Genomic DNA, 16,950 nt, shown 5'->3' with positions numbered 1-16,950 from the left:
TACTACGACTACTACTACTACTACTACTATTAATAATAATAATAATAATAATAATAATAATAATAATAATAATAATAATAATAATAATATGCACGTATTTCTGGTTAGAAAGAATCCAATTAGATTTGCATAAATTATTTTATTGGAAAATGTTTTTCTTTAAGAGGGGTCTTTTTTCATGGTAACAATACGGGGCACGACTTTGACAGAAATTGGAAGATCTGCATTATACATCAGAAGCTAAATGCGAGTCGGAGTTTTACAACATCAATTCAGATTCATTTTAATGTTATTGCAAAATATATAGATACTGTTTAGCAGGGTTCACATCAGAAAACCATCATTTAGAAGAAGAAAAAAAACCGTCGGCGCAGGAGATGATCAGATTAAATATGTATTATGTTCACTGGCTAAGCAAACACAAAGCGAGTCCAGATACAGTATGCGGGGGTTAATAGTTCAGTATAAAATACCCTCGACATCTAGATCATTATTCAATGTCGATCCATTTACAATAACTGTTTTTTGCAGGTATAAAAAGACAAAAAGATACTACCATATTTAATCACAATGTAGGCTACCACCCTTACCTGGAATATAGTCAAATACAATGTCATACAAACTAAGCTTGTATAATCTTTGTTTTATTTTCAATGCACAATGTTCGATGTTAGACATGGGCAGCAAAAAACTATTTATTTTAATGCAGTACGTATTTGCATGCATATACATTTCTTAGATTTCAAATGTGAATATCGATATTTTCATCTTTGAAAATACATTTTTCTTTTAGCTATTTTTAAGCAATTTTAAATAATACTTTGAACGTTTTGGTTATGTTACCAGATTAACGTTGCATTTTGTGAAATAAAAAACTACATTGTACATGCATTTACTGTCGGCCTATATGATAGTATAAATATAAAGCTGTATAATTTTTCCTGACTTAAATCTAAAGATTTTATGGAAATACTGAACTAGTGTTATATTTTCCTTTTGAAGGCATGCGCTCTATTAATTTTGCATACATACAATTTTACCTGCAGGTCTGTTAAGCATTGTCTCGTGTAGTCAATTTCTATACAATGATATGTTTATGGATTCTCATCGCCTTAGTGCATAGCGACAGGGATACCTTTTGGATTTCCTATCACAGTGTTAAAATTCCATCCCTCGATTTGCAAATATGCAAATCAACCGCCGCTTGCCCAGACTTCTGTAGTGGCATGTAAAACAGATGCCGCACACAGATAAGTTGTCGATGCTGGGCTTGGACACACGAAGCCAGGTTTAAATGTTATTTTCTTGATCCCTTTGGCCAAAGTGAACATAAGAGGGCGCTGCCATTGCACCTGGTGGCTACATGGATGCAATCTATTCTGTCCCACAATCTTCAACCACGCAGCCGGACAATAGCAGTGCTACGTCATCGCACTGCAATTAGCCAGGTGCACAGATACGCCCAGTAGTTCGATTTAGCAATTCAGATACTTCATTTACCTGAGGTGGATAGATATCGGCCTATTCTAGATTGTATTATCAAATGAAAAAAATGTGCATGCCATCAACGAAAAACTACCACCTGCTCTGCTCGTCTAAATTAGACAGACAGACAGACAGATAGATAGATAGATAGATAGATAGATAGATAGATAGATAGATAGATAGATAGATAGATAGATAGATAATGTGAGCATAAACCCCGCCTTTGTTCTAGGAACATTATGTGGTATATTTTGTTTTCACAAGAGATGGGGAAGTCAGTATGCGTGCCTCGTTTAAGTAGCAAATATTAATACAAAATATCCCTAAATCCTTAACATCATAATAATCGTAATCGTTTTATTAAGTTGTGGGACAGTAGCCGTCTGGTTCTTTCATCTCTAAATTCTTGGACTCAGCACTCATTTCCGTGCAATGCAGGCATTTGTGCACTATTATCTCTTTTGTGTTATTGTTCTGGGATGGCACGCGCGGTACAGGCGTCGCAGATTTAAAAAAAACAAAAACAAAACAAAACAAAAAAAAAAAACACAGAGTCTGTGCATAATATTACAGACCAAATAATAAAACGAGACCCATTTCCTCGAGTCTCCTGCTCCCTTCGAGTTCGACAATGAACTTCATTTTGTTATTAAAACCAGCAGCGGGTTGCTTTCCAGCGGAAATTGAAAGTACACGGGCAGAAAGGGTGCACAAATGCCAACTTGAACAGCAAGCGTCAAGGCCATTAATTCACCAGCCTTAAATTAGTCTTATGCAAACCAATATCTGCTAAAGATGTAAACATTTACTACAACAGCATACTACTACATTATTATTATATTTTTTTCTTTTCTTGAGGAACACTTTTAGAAAGGTTTCTGCACTCACCTATCCGCAGCGTTAAACTCAAACCCCTTTACGTCATGGCTATTTTCTATGGATAAACTTTATACCGCCACTCCGTGTCATTTAAGTCGTGTAGGCTAGATACATTGTTCTCATTTAAGTTTGAATCTCCTATACAGGTCATCATACAGTTTTGTGTCAAATGTCTGATTAGAACGACATCGTTTGTGTTTAACACAAACTGTATCTGCCTTTTTGTTACCAAACACAACAACACCGCGGTAGAATTGTTGGAAGAGAAAAAATAATAATACCATTTATACTTCTATGCTGAATATGCAACGGTAAGATGTGCGTGTTTTATATGTGTTTTCATTTTTCTTTTTTTCATGTGGAGTGCGCTATAGGCATATTTTTGGACATAACTTTGTGTATCTCACTGTAAAAAAGCATTTGCTGTCTGTATCGATTAATGTTAACATAGGCCTGCTATTCGTGTTGCGGGTTTAATACAGGTACATGTGAATTGTAAACGTAGATGCTATTCTTACTTTTTTTTTTTTTTTTTGCTTTGTTATAGTCTCGCTTTTTTTTTTTTCAAATGATCATGAGATCGGTGCTGCTTTGCGTGTTTTAAATCTTTAATAATTGACAGGGTAGGCACTGTTTATTAAGCGAATATGCTCTTCTTTCTTTCTTTCTTTCTTTCTTTCTTTCTTTCTTTCTTTCTTTCTTTCTTTCGGTCTTGCCAGAGTTTGGGTATGTAGAAAGGCAGAATTGAGCAGGGTCTCTTCCGGACCGTCTGCCTCTCTCTCCACGCGCCCCAATCACAGTCTCTTTATGATCTCAGTGCCCCTCTCACTCCACGTGCACTCTATTTTCTAGCCATTCATTTTTACAATCTGCTCTTCCCAGGAGATCAGACACATCGCGAATCCTGGAGATGCTCTCTGTCTGCTTTTCACAGCTCACTATAATACGATCTCTGTTTCAAGCACAAATATTAGACCCTATGGTTGTATACATGTGAATGTGTACCTGCACACACACGCACATTAATGCATATATAGATAGCCTGCACAGGCCTCATATGCTACATACATACACACACATATACACACTGCTATACCTCGTATACATACATACAATATTCAATATTCTCACTTTGACAGTATTTAAACCTGCTGTGATGTAGGCCTATGTAGTTTATTTTAAGTATGATGTTATTTATCTACCCACTGCGTTCCGTGGTTCTGTGTTTAAACGCTGTTTTTTTTTTTGTTTTTTTTAGGTTTTTTTTATTATTTATTTTTTAATAACAAATATATATTCAAGCCTAAAATGTAGCGGTAAAGGTTTCTACACGATAACGCTTTATTTATCAAACCTTGTTTCCTTCCTCATGAGTTGGGTTGTGTGGTATAGGCTATAATCTAAACCAGATTTAAAATTTTTTTTTTAAAAAATAAAAAAAACACAGAAGCAGGCCTCTTAAAAACTGCATTTAGTTTTTACGTAAATATGTAAAGATGCTGTAAAGTGCATATCTCAATGTATCTAATCTAAATGTTTAATTAGATTATTATGTATTACTATTATTTTATCATGGAATAGACTGGAAATTGTAAAAAAAGGCAAATAAATAAATAATGAATGGTAATTTCATGCAAAAAAAAATAATAAAAAAAATAAAAAAGCAACCCTATATCCTACTACAATTATCAGGCTGATATTACAAATAAATCATTTTAATATTATGAAAACCTGCATATACTAAAGTGTGTCGACCACAAATTGTATTTAGCAAACAGCCATTCTTGTAAAACATGTCAAAATGAACACAGCAATGTGTTTAATTATGGAAGACACGGGTTGTTTTACATATAACACAAACTGAGTTGGCCTTGATCATACATGTAACACCAACTGTGTTTTTGTTTCCTTATTCAAACACATGACTATTGATTTGAACGTATTCTTGTGTTGCGTTGTTCATGCATTTGGATATATAATGCAATGTCCATTGAAGGTATTAAGCACATTTAAATAGACTGTATACTATAAAACAGATATTTAATCAGTCGGAACATTTCTACAACTCTGAATACATTGATACGATTCCGTTACATTATACATCAAACAATACCCTCAATGTGTGTGTGTGTGTGTGTGTGTGTGTGTGTGTGTGTGTGTGTGTGTGTGTGTGTGTGTGTGTGTATATATATATATATATATATATATATATATATATATATATATAGCCTTGTATTGTGTTTCCCGTGGATAGCACTGCGGGCCAATAATAAAAACTACAAAACTACAATGACAAATAAACGGCTGTAATGATTGCTTTTTTTCATTTAAAAGATTCAAACCTGGCGTTACTCGAATAAACATATTATGTAATTAATGAAAGTAGGCGATTGGGGTTTGTTTGTGGGGATTAGGCTCCCTCGCAGCTCAGTTCGCTTGTGTGTGTGGGGGGGTCCAGTTCTTTATAGGGGATCAACAATAGAATTATCATGACAAAGGGAACATTGGGACCCTCATAAAGGTTCACTCGCCAGCAATAATCTTTCTAGTTTCGGGACAAATGTAGTTGTTTTTACGACATTAGAAATATAAGTGATGTTAAAACAAAGAAACAAACAAAAACAAACAAAAAAAAACGTGTTGTAGCTCAACGATCTATACTACAGTTGTATCTATTGATCAAATGTCACCCCTGTGAACGCAAGCGCTTGAAAGATACACCATTTACCGGGAAATATATAAAATCTAAAGGGGGGGGGGGGGGGGGGGGGGGGTGGGAGATACCTTCCACTTTTTATAAGTTTTGCTGGACATATTTTAGTTAAACCTTTTTGTAATTAATTTAAAGCCCGTGTGTAATTAAGTTGTCTGTGTGTTTCTTTTAATTAATTATGTCTGTGTCTGCTTTTTATTGAAATGAACAAACTTGCAAAAGAAAATAAATCAAAGATTAGAATTGTATATGTTTTTCTTCAGACCAATAAATAAGCATATACGTGAAACAGTTGCAAGCGGATCTTGTAACCATATTGGACTGGGCTATGCTTTCTCTTTTACTTTGTCATGTGAATTAAAATCAAGAAAATTAGATTTATAAATTAAACATTTGCTGAACTTTAACTTGCAACAGTTGTAAATCAGATGCAATTTTAATTGCGTCCTGATTTAGTCCTGCACTGCATAAACCTAAATCGATGTGCAATAAAGGGCTATTAAAAAGAGTAACAGCGTATTTTTCCACGCTTTTAAAAACTCCCCTGAACCCCTCTCTTGTACATCTAATCTCTGAAGGTTACACAAACTCGAGGGTTTATCTCACTGCCAATAACACTAAGACTTGCCGTGCACAACTTGGTAAGGGATTGGGCTAACGCGTACTATAAATACACAAAAGGAAGTTTGGGGCTTGATTTTTTGTTGTTTTTATCACAGTTTACACTGTCTGTTTAGTAAAATACGTTCTAATTTGTGTTTATATATATATATATATATATATATATATATATATATATATATATATATATATATATATATATATTGATTGAATGATTGAACTTTGTCTGTCTGATTTCTGCATCCACATTCGTATTGATATACGATTATTATTGGTTTATCATTTAAACTCGAATCCCACATAAAAGTTACTTCAAAGTCTGAAACCCCAAAAGGGGGAAAAAAAAGTTTGACTCCCAGCCTTGTTATTTCGACAATCACACGCTCTTGCATTTGCGAATGAAACTTTTTCATTCATATCCATTATATAACATGTTTATGTCTGTTTTATATATCATTATATAGCACAATGTCTTAATATATCTAAACAAAACAACAACATTATGTCCAGTAGTCCTATCTGTATCTATCCATTTACCCTTTGTTATCTTAAACTGTATGTTTAAGAACATAACTCTTACATATTCCGATCAAAATATGAATGCATATATACCACGTTTGTATTTATTTATTTATATTATTTATTTTAATTGTTTTATTTTTGTTCCCCTTAAAACATACACCTCCATATTTAATGTTTATTTCTTACATTACCAACTCTAGAGCGCAACCCCCCCCCCACCAAAAATAAAAAAATAAATAAAAAAAACATTTATATTTCAAGTTGATTGTAGCATATATCACGTTTTTATTAATTATACAAAAATAAAAAGTCGAGTTGAATTCATCCTGTAACCTAATCATTTCCGATATTTATCATAAATGAAAGCGAACTGGACGATAAAAAGATTGCTAGTTCTAGTAGTTGTTCATTAGCATTTCACATAACCATTACCTATTAATATTACTTTGTTGTGAGTGTTTCTGTACACCAAACTCCAAGCATTTCAGTTCCCGCTATCCTCAATTCCCAATATTCAATCCCTGATCATGACTTTTCCCTTTTTCCTCCTCTCTATCTATCCATCCCTCCCTCTCCCTCTCTTTCTCCCTCCCTCCCTCCCTCAGCCCCCCCCCCCTCTCCCTCGCTCTCCTTTGCTGAATCTTATTGATCCAGAAGGTGGCTAATTAGCCCTTCCCGTCGTGCCTGTGTAATGAAGCACATGCGCACTGAATTAATCACAGCCATTTTTTGCAGGAAACTAATTAGCAGGAATAAAGATCCAAAGAGTTTTTTTCTTTTCAATCATCAGATCTCACTTTCACCTCTTCCTCTCTCCCTCCAACACTAGACACATCGCCTGCTTTGCATCTAAATTATTTTTATATACCCCTTTCAACTAGTACTTTTTTTTTTTACACTCAAACAACAATGATCTTTCTTTTACCATCCTAAATGCAAACTGACCAAAAGGGACTGCCTTGATGGGATCTTTAGCCAAACCGTCTCAATACTGGATTAAAAAGCGAGGATCACAAAGCACCAGCAAAAAAATTGTAAGTTTCAACTTTGTTTTTTTTCTCTTCTGTCTCCGATTATTATTATTATTATTTGTTAAGTTTTATAGTAACACAGCAGGTTTGTTAATTTAACCCTTTATCCATTACATTGCTGATTATTCTCTAAAACGGCAGAATGAATAGGCGATCACAAGATTTTTTTTTTATCTAAGTTCTTTCATTTATGTTGTGTTCTGTTCGTATCGTTACCTGTGTTTACATCTGGATACGTCCTGGTTCCTCTCAGGGCTTGGGGGGGAAAAGAAACGGAGAAAGACATAGCGATTCCTTTTACATGTTGCAGAAAAACAAACAAACTGGATTTTGAAACAAAACGTGCATTTTTTGTTTGTTTTTTGTGGGTGCAGAAAGTATAAACAATGACAACAGAATGAGAGATTTTAAAGGAAGATCGCGGAAGAAAGAGGTTGTGCTGAGCGTAGCGGGATCTGCTCATGCTCGTAGCTAGGAAAGGAGCACATTAGTCCAGCGTGTGGGTCCGTCTGTGTCCGGCGAAAGGGAAACGTCGTTTATGTTTTCTCTACTTTAGCAAATCTGTCAGTCTTTCTGTACTCCTTCTTTATTGTTCTGCCGCATCATCCCACGTTTGTACGATCCTGGGTTCTGGAAGCTGAATTCACTTTCAAAGTCCTTTTTGTTTTTTAGTGGTGGATGTTTTTGTCCGCTGTGTTATTTATTTGGAAACAGTTCTTTACTTTTCTCACTCGCTCTCTTCAGTTTTCATTTATTTTTATTCCTTTTTGGATATTGTGAAGTCGTGTTAAAGTCGATTCTTGATGATTCCCTGCCGGAGTCGCATGTAAATCGATGGACGTGTTTTTTGTTTTTGTGGGGGGGAGAGGGGGGGTTAAAACGGAGCCCGGGTCTCCTTCACGACCAGAGCGGAGCTATGAGGCTTCGGAGACGGGAGAGCATAGAGCCGAGCACGGAGGCAGAGGGGGCGGTAGTGCGGGGAGCGGAAAAAAGGAGGACAGATTTAGGGAAAGGTATATGGAGAAATAATAGCTAACAGTCACACACTACGTGGGATTATTTTTTAAAAAGGTAAAAAAAATATATAATTTCCTTAAAAAAAGAAAGGAACACTGGAATGAAATGTTGACTAAGAACAGAAGGAAGGATAGGTCAAATGACGAATGCAAAATAAATACTACTACTAATAATTATAACATATTGTATAACATGTAATACAAAGCGACGTTAATGGCGTAAAAATAATGTTAACAGCTCAGGATACATCTGGGAATTCATATTTTTTTCGGTGGAGTGTACTAAAGCTATATATATAGCATAAAAAATACAAAACAAAGGTGTCCAACAGTGTAATTAAAGGGAGATTTGCGGTAGGCATGCATGAGGGTTGGTTTAAGAGCGAGAGAGAGAGAGTGAGGTGTCCATCAGAGATAGGGACTGGTAGACAGTGGTGAAAAAGGACCGCAAATGTCTCCCCACTATACAAACATACATACATGCAAACACGCACCTACCTACTTTAGAATAGCAGAACAAAGATATACAAGAGATAGAATTAGGAGGGATACAGCTCCGGAGAGAAAGGGATGAGGTTTTTTGAGGAGGTAGGGATAAAGAGAGATAGAGATGGCTGAGGGGAAGCGGTTTGCAAGTGAGGGTTGGGATGTGCGCCTGGGTTTGGAGGAATGAGAGAGAGGGGGAGGCTTGGAGTCCAGGGGGTCAGACAGCAAGAAACAGGGGACCAGGGGTCACAGAGGGAGAGGAAGAAAGAAAGAGAAAGAAAGAAAGCTGAGCAGTCAGAGGAAAGCGAGAAGAGGAATCAAGGGAATCACCACAAACAGGCAGCACTGAGATAGAAGAAATAAAGAAAGATAGAAAAAAGGGATATGAGGGGTCAGGAATGGAGAGACAGTACATCTTCGGGTTAGATAGAAAGATAGATAGAGGAGACTTGTTACAGGGATGGAGAGGAGAGGGGGGTGTGAGGTAGAAGGGGTCAAATAGCAAGGGGTTACAAAGGAGAGGGATCAGGCGAGAGGTCAAAAAAACAAGGCGACATTCCAGGACCTTCACAATTTGCCCTCACACAAAAGGGGCAAGAGGAAAAAAAAAGGGAGGGGGGGGTCATCCATTCACGTAGACAGGCAGACAGGCAGGCAGATTTATTACTTAGCTGAAAAAATAACCTAAACTAAAGGAATCTTCTTGCAACACCCCAGTGTGGGCAAGCCAATGGGGCGTTCTTCTGCTTCGTTGAGAATGATAGAGGTTGCCATTTTTTTGAGAATAGGCAATTGGAGGGCTTTTTGTTTTAAGAGTGCTGGAGACTGGGTGGCTTTGCGTGTGTGTGTGTGTTTGCTGGAAAGCAATGTCAGCTGAGATCCTTTGGTCCCCCCTGTACTTTACAGTGTCCAAATAACTTTCAAAATACAGCAGCTGAGAAGAGACACAGAGCTGTTAATAATTACAGAAAAAGGGATACAGCATCTAGTGGTACCCGTACCGCTGCAATTATTACCTCCGATTTCAGCTGTAAAAGAGACAGGGATCTGTTTGTTAGTGCTGTTTGGTTTAGAGACTAGTAATGGGGACGCTATGGTATAACAATGAAAACACAGAAGCATACTATCAATTGGAAGATCATTAGTGTTGCTATTGTTTGAATTAAAATAGAGTATCAATTTCAATTATTACCATAATATCTTTCCATCCATATGGTGCACTGTCTATTCATTTATTTACATAACATTTAGAAAATGTAGTTTAAGAAAAGTTATTTTTGGCTTTTATGTGCCTGTGCATACATTTATTTTATTAGGTATTTTTGGAATTATTGTGTATTATTTATTTTTTTACAATCTGGTCATCACATATGCATGCACTTAGGAAGCTGAGCAATAATAATAAAATAAATAATAATCAAAGTAATGTTATGAAAATTAAAATGCATTGGTATATTGACGAGTTAGTGATTTTTTTTTTTTTTTGTTTGTTTATTCAATTTATTTTTGCTGCAATTTTTCGTACCTTTTCAATGATGTTTTAGATTTTATTCTTGCCATCGTAACGTTGAATCATTTTGTGGTATACCATGGACAACAGAAAGCTGTATTTGAAAAAGCAAGACACCTAGCAGAAGTTTATTTTTGTGTTTTACATGCAGTTGTTTAAAATGTATTTTTGTATGATTATTAAAATAGATGCTGTATACATTTGCTGTTTTTATAAGCAGTCCATGACTTATTGAAGTGACTAGAAATCTTTAGTGAAGATTCAAAATAGCACTCTCCGTTCTTCACATCAGGTATTACTGTAGGTCACATATTTCATCTTAAAACCTGTTGGTTATAATGAGAGATATGGATTCTAGTGTCTAGAATTTCTATTACCACTGATAGGTTATTTTCCACTTAAATAACCTACGCACTTAAAATACATATTTTGTGATGCCCTTTTTTATTTATTTTTATTTTTATTCAAGTGCATTGTTTGTAGAAAATGGGGAAAGATACATTTTATTTTATTCATTTTCTTTTTTTTTAGAGAAAGTGTTTTATCACAAATAAAAGCAAATACAAATATAGCTGCCTTTTACAATAGGTGGTTTTTGTATAATTATTATTATTCATTAGTCATTTAGTTACGATATTACTGCTCGTTTGTAGTTGTGTAACATTAATGTTTTACACTTGGATACAATGTAAAATTTGAAAGACAATTTTTTGAAGATAAGGATGACAGACACAAGATGTAAAAGGTCTGCTAAGTGACTAGGCGCAGAGCACAAAACATGGTCAGAAATAGCGTCTTCTGCTGTATTCTGATTTCAAATGAGAATTCTAATAACAATGATTATAAAAAGGATAATGAAATTATTAATCACCATAATGATGATGATGATGATGATAAGAGGAAGATTGGGACCCAAGCAAGTGTGAAAGCAGAGATGATAAAACAGTGCTTATTGTGCATTTAAAATCAACGACTGCAGAAAAGGAGGACAGATTTTCTTCTTTAGGCTGTTTTAGATTATTATTATTATTAATATTATTATTATTATTATTATTACTACTAATGTTACTATTCCATAAATGTAAAATTTACAAACATCTTACTATTTTAAATGTTATATATATAATATAAAATATATAATGTACACACACACACAATCAGAAATTAAACAATAATAAAAAATAGAAAAAAGCAATATTACAATAAGTCTAATAAAAGCAATACTAAAAGCAAGGATGTGAAGATATAGGCCTCTTCAGGGGGGGCCTCTGTGTTTTGTCCCCGTATCGAGATGCTCAGACATGGGTAGAGCAGTAAGGGAGAGGGGTGTGGGAGAACCATGGCCGGGAGACAGAATGCTCAAAACCCATTGCTATTTGTATTTGTTAAATTATTTATTTTTTAAATACAACCTTCAGTCAGCAAGTGTCCCATCTATTTACCTGTGTCTGTAATTAAAACCATCTCATGAACGCCAATATCCACCCTAATGAGCACAATTTTAGTTATTGTTAGGTCAGTTCAGTGAAAGGCTGTGTGTGTAGGCCTGGTTGGTGGTGTAAAGATAAATTAGCCTTCTGTCCGACCGCTCTTTTTCCTCTCTCCGTTTCCCTCCCTTTATTATGCCTCTCTTTACCCCTTTTCCTTTTTTTTAATTCTTCAAGCAGCTTTTTTTTGTTGTTCTGTTCTTCACATGGTCTGAGATAGTAAAGAGTCAAGTAGCATAGTGTACCGATGCCGTCTGCTCATGGTTGAGGGGAAAATAAGGTTATCTGCTTAGCAGCAAGAGTAGGGGATCCAGTTACAGCCCACGATTTTGAATATGCAAGCTACTGCAGACTCGACCTGTTATTCCAGTTGTTACAAACTGAAAAATAATAGCGTACGTGTCAGGCTTGTCATTACACAGAGAGGGGGGCCTGTTTTAAAAAGGGCACTTCGTCCAGTCCTGCGCTCGGCTCTCCCTTTACCTGTCTCTGGTTGGTGAGGTTTTAGTGCTACAGCGCTGCTATATAGAGACTTTCAAGCCTTTCAAGCCTTGTCCTTTGCTAGGAGCTGGTTTGCTCTGCCAGCAACACTTTTTATAATCTATTTAAAAAAAAAAAAAAAAATTCTAAACTTGTTCTCGTCGTTGTTCCTTTATCTCCATGAAGTGAAGTTGGCAGGAATACTGTGGTTTGCTGTTACACAATATGTTATCGTGTTTGTAATCACTAAATCATTGTGGTGGGTTAGATTTACAATCTTGAAGTGTGAGGGGAGAGGGTGGGGGTAGGGGGAGGTGAAAATGGAAACCGGTGCTGCGTTTTTAACATTTGTAATAGCTTATGATGTTAGTGTTTTATAGCGTACCTGAAAAAGATAATTCCCCATTTTAGCGCTATACCTGCCCTATATTGTAGCATGTCTAAAATATATTTAAAAAATGTAGTTTATATATTAAAAAGACTATCTACATGCACATGTGTAAATACACTTTTTTTAAAACAAGTTACTGTATTAGCATTTCTTTAAAACATACAATACCAATCCAATAAATGCATCTACCCCACAGTTCATGCATTTTATATAACAGTGTGAGATGGTGTGTGCTTGCTGCAGGCCTCTTCAGTGGTGTATAAGAGCGCTGCTCTGTTCTAGTATATTAGAAATAAATGCTACTGTATTTGTTTCATTTAGGGAACTAAATATGAAACAATGCAACAATCCGTCCTCATATATATATTTTAAATTCATAATATACCAATTAATGCTGAGCAACATTATTGTTCTTCTTCAGCTAATTATTCTTCCCATTCTTCATCACTGAAGCTCCCACTGGTCAGAGAAATCAGACTGTCAGTACTCTCTCTCTCTCTCTCTCTCTCTCTCTCTCTCTCTCTCTCTCTCTCTCTATAATATATATATATATATATATATATATATATATATACACAGGGTGATTAGAAAGTAAGTTTACCACATCAACGCACCATATCATTTTCAGGTATTTTTTGCAATATATATACCCTATTACAATATAACTGAATAGTCACTTCTTTTCTGCATATTTTAGGGTAGACTACACATCCATATAATTAACACAATATATAATAAAATTAGTGGGTGATAAATAACAGCTCGCATGATCAGTGCTACAGATTGATTGATTTTCAAAGGTCACGATTTAAGTGATTTCTGAGGGGCAGATAGCCGTGTGTGCATTGGAGTGGGACCGGGGGGGGGGGGGGGTGGAGGGGTTATGACTCTGCCAGCCAGCCAGCCATCAGCCTCACTTCAGTCTGCATTTCCGTTATGTTTATTTATGTATGTATGTATTTGTCTGTTATGTAACTGGAAACTCCGAACCATTAAAAATTCAGAAGTACAAGCTGATTTTAATGCAGCATCATTAGAGGCTATGGGCGATGTGTGGCTTTAAAGGTTTTTTTTTTTTTTTTTTTGGGTGACACTGGCGTAGGAAAAGCATAAGTCTGAGTTCAACACACAGCAGCTTCACCAATGCAGGCTGCTTACAACGCTGCTCTTGTATAAGAGAAATGTACAGTATCAATTAAAGAAATACATTGAGTACAGGTACATACTGCAGTGTCTGTATAATTATTATAGGTGTATATTATTAATGTGTGTAAATATTTGAATCCTTTGTATATTTATTTGTTAGGCTATGTATTGTACAGCCTTTCATTTTAAATTAAACACAGTTATTTAATAATTTCTTAATTATACAGGGTACTCCACACAGGTCCAATAGAATATAAGACATTCTCTGTTTAGTAATTTGTTCCCAGCCAGTCTGTCTAGTTCAAGGCTACAGTACCTGCATGTGGTGTGCTTTTTGTTTCTTCTGTGTTGAGTTCTTTTTTTATTGATTGCAGTGTGGCGTATTAATAAGCAACAGGATTTTTTGTTGTAATACACATTTTTAAATGGAGTACTGCATATATATTAAACTGTAGTGTACCCCAACATATACGACTGAAACTGTAACACATCAAATGATATGTGTAATTTATTTTCCTAAGAATGTTATGCTGTGGTATTGAATGACCTCAAAAATGATGTTTCCAGAAACATAGTGACTCACAGTGATAATTTTTATACCATGCAAATGAGGGTGATGATGGAGAATAAACCTAGATTTGGCAGTTGGTGGACTAGACGCGATGGATTGCTGTTCCTGTCAAGGCCAGCGCTTGGCTGGACAAGCATTAAAGGAGGAGGGGGAGGGTTACTGTAGACATGTAGTGTACAGAGTGGATCTCTAGAGGACACAGCCAGTGACAATACTAAAACAACTGCCAATGAACGATGTGGCTTTACAAAACAGCGTTTTGTAGATCTGTGTGTGTGCGAGTGTTTTTATTTTTTATTAAACATTTCTTATTTGTATTTATTAGTTCATTGTAATTTGTGTCGGTATCTTTTAAGATGTGTTTTAATGTACACCTGTATGCCTGATTTTAAGTCTGTGTGCATGTTTTGTAGGTCGGAATGAGTGTGTGTGTGGCTGCCCTGTGAGCTGGAATGTAGTGTCGGTATGCTGGACCCCATCAGACCCATGCCATTTCCTCTCCGTGTACGGCACAGCTTATCCTCTTCAAGATTAAAGTGTGAAGAAAAGAAAAGAGGGATTCTGAGCCCCCTTCTTCACCAAAAAAAAAATGTCTTCCAACAACAAGCGCGATTCTCTTGCAAATGTGGGGCCGACTTGAGCAGTCCCCTGCTGGGCGAGCAGTGCAACCATTTTTCTCTTGTGCACTCCCTCTGCCTAGCCTCCCAATTCAGGCGAGCGCCTTGTCCTGGCCTTGCTCCTGGCCTTGCTCCTGCATGCACCCTCGTGTTCCTTTTCTTAATTTATCCTCAAACAATAATTGCAAGGTTGCAAGGTCCCTCTTTTATTGGGGAGGGGGGGGGGGGGGAGGGGGTGTAAAAAGAGGGCCTTGATGGAAAATGACATATCGTCGTAGGCTGGTCGAACTGAGCAGAAGAAAGCTGTTTTGTGAAAACGTATATAATTTTATTTTGTATTTTTAAGAAGAGCAGCTTGGACTGTGTTTGCCAGCTTGTTTTTGCCTGCAGTACTCAATCCCCTCTCCATTCTGCTTGAAGTGGCAGGGACTCTGGGAAACTGGTTAAAAGCCATGCTAACCCCTTTGTCCCTGCAGCCCACTCCATTGTTGCGGGAGAATTGAGCTCGGTGGCCCACACTTGACCACAGCAAAGCAATCAAATGGCCTCTAAAGTGCTGCTGCTTTCCAGGGCTTTTTGTTGTTGTCGGGCTGCATGCGTGCTCATGTGTGGATGTGCTTTAGATATATACTGTACAACGACAGTAAACTAACAAAACTGTTGCTTATCCTTATAAATGCATGTCATTGTTAGAGAAAATACAATAAAATAATATATATATATATATATATATATATATATATATATAGTAGAGCAGTGACAAGGTAGATCTTTTAAAGTTAATACCAGTAAGGAAATGGCAGATCCAAAAAACAAGCAGTCAATTTGTATTGCAATATTTTCAAGTACAATTTTAATATAGTTTGTATTACTGTAAATTATTACTGATAAAATGAAAAAGTCCATATTACAAACAAGCAGTGAAAAAGATAAATTTGAGGGATTCTCTGCTATAGTTCAGTTTTCACATTTAAAACTAAATGTTTGGGAATTTTAAATACAGAAATGTTTTTTTTTTTTTTTAATTGAAAATCAGTAGTTTGCAAGGGAACTACTTGCTTATTACAAAATAATTACTTAAAGCTAAGTTAGTATACAAGTGCATTTCTTTGTTTATGTACACTTGTTTTTCCCTTCGCACATTAAACAGACATAAACGGTTGATGGTATGAAAAATAATGTGAAACTGGCAGTGCATTGTTTCATTAATTGTAACACTATTACACAAATAAAAATTAATATCCTTTAAAAATATTTGAGAAGGGGATACAATGATAGGTTGGGTTTCAGCAAACCAACCTATATTATGGCTTTTATATACCAGCAACAATGCGATCCATATACAAAAAACAAACCCTTATCTTAAATACATTCAAGTGCAATTGTTTGTTTTTCATAGAGTAAGAATAGACCCGTGGCTGCCATCTAATTGGCACTGTCCATTTCACTTCCTGTGTGTAGCTTTACTGGGTGTTTATGCCAGGTGTCTCAGACTGTACATTAATTGCCCTGCCCAAATTATATTTGGCATTTCCTTAGCAATTAAATTATAACATGTCTGGGAAAGGGTTGCCTCTTCTTGGGATTATAGCAGGCAGACTGGGAGACCTCTGAAATCCAGTCAGGAGGACTGTAGATGTCAGGCTTAGCTTGGCTCGGAGAGGAGCAGCAGCATTGAGCTCTCACACGCTCGCTCACACAGGGAGACAGTGGGATTCAAACAAACCTTCTGCTTCAGTTTAGTCTTACACATGCCCCCTCCGTGTTGTATTGTATGCTTTGCTGGGAACTGACTGTGTACGGAGCTTCAGAAAAACACATCACCCCCTCTGCTCCCCTCCCTTTCAGTGTTACAAGTGATGAAGGAGGGGGCAAAAGGGAGCCATGGAATATGGATTTTCTCCCCTTAGGAATTTGCATACATACAGCTATGGCCAAAAGTTTTGCATCACCTAGAATTTTAGATTGAGACATAATTAAATAATAGGATATTAC

At 36.2% G+C, this 16,950-nt stretch overlaps 1 protein-coding gene across 4 annotated transcripts in view; it reads left to right on the top strand.

Annotated features, from left to right (window-relative positions):
- Positions 1–6,869: 6,869 nt before the first annotated feature.
- Positions 6,870–16,950, top strand: part of LOC117424535 (zinc finger homeobox protein 3-like) — a 147,689-nt gene continuing 137,608 nt past the window's right edge. For all 4 annotated transcript variants that reach the window (XM_034040954.3, XM_034040953.3, XM_034040952.3 and 1 more), the window contains exon 1: positions 6,870–7,254. The gene's annotated coding sequence lies outside the window, so the exon portion shown is untranslated. The remainder of the gene's footprint in view (positions 7,255–16,950) is intronic.

Source organism: Acipenser ruthenus, chromosome 19, assembly GCF_902713425.1.
Source record: "Acipenser ruthenus chromosome 19, fAciRut3.2 maternal haplotype, whole genome shotgun sequence".
NCBI lineage: Eukaryota > Metazoa > Chordata > Actinopteri > Acipenseriformes > Acipenseridae > Acipenser > Acipenser ruthenus.
Note: the sequence above shows the minus strand (reverse complement) of the source record. Positions and strands in the feature narration are given on the sequence as shown.